This window comes from Triticum dicoccoides, chromosome 7A (assembly GCF_002162155.2).
Source record: "Triticum dicoccoides isolate Atlit2015 ecotype Zavitan chromosome 7A, WEW_v2.0, whole genome shotgun sequence".
NCBI lineage: Eukaryota > Viridiplantae > Streptophyta > Magnoliopsida > Poales > Poaceae > Triticum > Triticum dicoccoides.
The window spans coordinates 317336071-317340147 of NC_041392.1; positions in this window are offsets into that span (position 1 = coordinate 317336071).

Genomic DNA, 4077 nt, shown 5'->3' on the forward strand with positions numbered 1-4077 from the left:
GCATCCGGATGATCCGGACGGAGGTCCAGACATCCGGGCTGACTTCAGTAGCCGCTCCGTCTTCTTCTCCTTTATTCCGTCTTCTCTTCCATGCTTGGCCTTGGTCCTTTGAATCTCCATGGTCATCTTGTATGAGCCTGAGTATACACAAGATCCATGCATGAGGTAGTAACCATATCTCATGTGTGGAAAGTGACGACTCGAAGAGGAGTGAGTTCACCTTGTGTCCAATGGCGTATGGTCGAGGTCTCATCGTATGTCCTCTTGGGGCTTGGGGAGTAGTCGAAGTGTACATGGGGATGATCGTAGGATGCTCTGCATCATCTCCCCCCCTTGGGAAAGATCCGACCTCGGATCATGATCCTCATCACCATGGAAACGGTTGTTGTGGACAGACTTGTAGTTGGATGGAGTTGAAGACATTGCACAATCCAAGTACTCCAAGGTGTCGTCAGAGTGGTATACATGCAAAAAGAGCAAACACAAACGACACTCGGAAATACAATGGTTAGCGCACACAAAGTGTCCATCATGTAAGAATGAGTCCATGCGGCAAGATTGTTCGTGACAAAGCGCATGAAGCTTATCAAGATGATATAGAATGATATGCAAAGCATTCATGGGAGCAAAAGCATTCATTGTGCACACAAATGTGTTGTGAATATGATCAATGCAACCACGATGCAAAATGATGTCATAGTGAGACGGTTTATCAATAGCATGAATATGACAATGGATGCTCAATATGAATAAGTTATCATGCAATTGATGGTAGGCAATATGATCATGATGTATGAATATGTCATCAAGATGAAGGAAATATGCCCTAGGCAATAATAAAGTTATTATTTATTTCCTTATATCACGATAAATGTTTATTATTCATGCTAGAATTGTATTAACCGGAAACTTAGTACATGTGTGAATACATAGACAAACAAAGTGTCACTAGTATGCCTCTACTTGGCTAGCTCGTTGAATCAAAGATGGTTAAGTTTCCTAGCCATAGACATGAGTTGTCATTTGATTAACGGAATCACATCATTAGAGAATGATGTGATTGACTTGACCCATTCCGTTAGCTTAGCACTTGATTGTTTTAGTTTACTGCTATTGCTTTCTTCATGACTTATACATGTTCCTATGACTATGAGATTATGCAACTCCCGATTATCAGAGGAACACTTTGTGTGCTACCAAATGTCACAACGTAACTAGGTGATTATAAAGGTGCTCTATGGGTGTCTCCAATGGTACTTGTTGAGTTGGCATAGATCGTGATTAGGATTTGTCACTCCGATTGTCGGAGAGGTATCTCTGGGCCCTCTCGGTAATACACATCACTATAAGCCTTGCAAGCAATGTGACTAATGAGTTAGTTGCGGGATGATGCATTATGGAACGAGTAAAGAGACTTGCCAGTAATGAGATTGAACTAGGTATTGAGATACCGACGATCAAATCTCGGGCAAGTAACATACCGATGACAAAGGGAACAACGTATGTTATTATGCGGTTTGACCGATAAAGATCTGCGTAGAATATGTAGGAACCAATATGAGCATCCAGGTTCCGCTATAGGTTATTGACCGGAGACGTGTCTTGGTCATGTCTACATAGTTCTCGAACCCGTAGGGTCCGCACGCTTAACGTTCGGTGACGATCGGTATTGTGAGTTTATGTGATTTGATGTACCGAAGGTAGTTCGGAGTCCCGGATGAGATCGGGTACATGACGAGGAGTCTCGAAATGGTCAAGACGTAAAGATTGATATATTGGACGACTATCTTCGGACATCGGAAAGGTTCTGAGTGATTCGGGTATTTTTCGTAGTACCGGGGAGTTATGGTAATACGGGGAAGAAGTTTTGGGCCTCATGGGCCAAGTGGTGGAAGAGAGGAGGCAGGGCACGCGACCCCCCTAGCCCAAACCGAATTGGACTAGGGGGCCGGCCCCCCTTTCCTCCTTTCCCCATCTCCTTCCTTCTCCCCTTCCCCCATCCTTTCCTCCTCCTAGTAGGAGTAGGAAAGGGGAGTCCTACTCCTACTAGGAGGAGGACTCCTCCTCCTGGCGCGCCCTAGGAGGGCCGGCCGGCCTCCCCCTTTGCTCCTTTATATACGGGGGCAGGGGGGCACCCTAGAACACAAGTTGATTGTTCCAAGCCGTGTGCGGTGCCCCCCTCCACCATAATCCACCTTGATCATATCGTAGCGGTGCTTAGGCGAAGCCCTGCGTCGGTAGCAACATCATCACCATCATCACGCCATCGTGCTGACGGAACTCTCCCGTGAAGCTCTGCTGGATCGGAGTTCTTGGGACGTCATCGAGCTGAACGTGTGCTGAACTCGGAGGTGCCATGCGTTCGGTACTTGGATCGGTCGGATCGTGAAGACGTTCGACTACATCATCCGCATTCTCATAACGCTTCCGCTTACAACCTACGAGGGTACGTAGATGACACTCTCCCCTCTCGTTGCTATGCATCACCATGATCTTGCGTGTGCGTAGGAAAATTTTGAAATTACCACGTTCCCCAACAGTGGCATCCGAGCCAGGTTTATGCGTAGATGTTATATGCACGAGTAGAACACAAGTGAGTTGTGGGTGATACAACTCATACTGCTTACCAGCATGTCATACTTTGGTTCGGCGGTATTGTTGGATGAAGCGGCCCGGACCGACATTACGCGTACGCTTACGCGAGACTGGTTCTACCGACGTGCTTTGCACACAGGTGGCTGGCGGGTGTCCGTTTCTCCAACTTTAGTTGAACCGAGTGTGACTACGCCCGGTCCTTGTTGAAGGTTAAAACATCACTAACTTGACGAACTATCGTTGTGGTTTTGATGCCTAGGTAAGAACGGTTCTTGCTCAGCCTGTAGTAGCTACGTAAAACTTGCAACAACAAAGTAGAGGACGTCTAACTTGTTTTTCCAGGGCATGTTGTGATGTGATATGGCCAAGGCATGATGCTATATTTTATTGTATGAGATGATCATGTTTTGTAACGGAGTTATCGGCAACTGGCAGGAGCCATATGGTTGTCGCTTTATTGAATGAAATGCAATCACCATCTAATTGCTTTACTTTATCACTAAGCGGCAGCGATAGTCGTAGAAGCGATAGTTGGTGAGACGACAACGATGCTACGATGGAGATCAAAGTGTCGCGCCGGTGACGATAGTGATCATGACGGTGCTTTGGACATGGAGATCAAAGGCACAATATGATGATGGCCATATTGTATCACTTATATTGATTGCATGTGATGTTTATCCTTTATGCATCTTATTCTGCTTTGATTGACGGTAGCATTATAAGATGATCTCTCACTAAAAATTTCAAGGTACACGTGTTCTCCCTGAGTATGCACTGTTGCAAAAGATCGTCGTGCCGAGACACCACGTGATGATCGGGTGTGATAAGCTCAATGTTCTTATACAACTGGTGCAAGCCAGTTTTGCACACGCAGAATACTCGGGTTAAACTTGACGAGCCTAGCATATGCAGATATGGCCTCGGAACACTGAGACCGAAAGGTCGATCGTGAATCATATAGTAGATATGATCAACATAGTGATGTTCACCATTGATAACTACTCCATTTCACGCGATGATCGGTTATGGTTTAGTTGATTTGGATCACGTGATCACTTAGATGATTAGAGGGATGTCTATCTAAGTGGGAGTTCTTAAAGTAATATGATTAATTGAACTTAAATTTATCATGAACTTAGTACCTGATAGTATTTTGCTTGTCTATGTTGTTGTAGATCAATAGCTCACGTAGCTCCCCGTTTATTTTTGATATGTTCCTAGAGAAAAACTAAGTTGAAAGATGTTAGTAGCAATGATGCGTATTGGATCCGTGATCTGAGGATTATCCTCATTGCTGCATAGAAGAATTATGTCCTTGATGCACCGCTAGGTGACAAACCGATTGCAGGAGCAGATGCAGACGTTATGAACGTTTGGCAAGCTCGATATGATGACTACTTGATAGTTTAGTTCACCATGCTTTACGGCTTAGAATCGGGGCTTCAAAGACATTTTGAATGCCACGGAGCATATGAGATG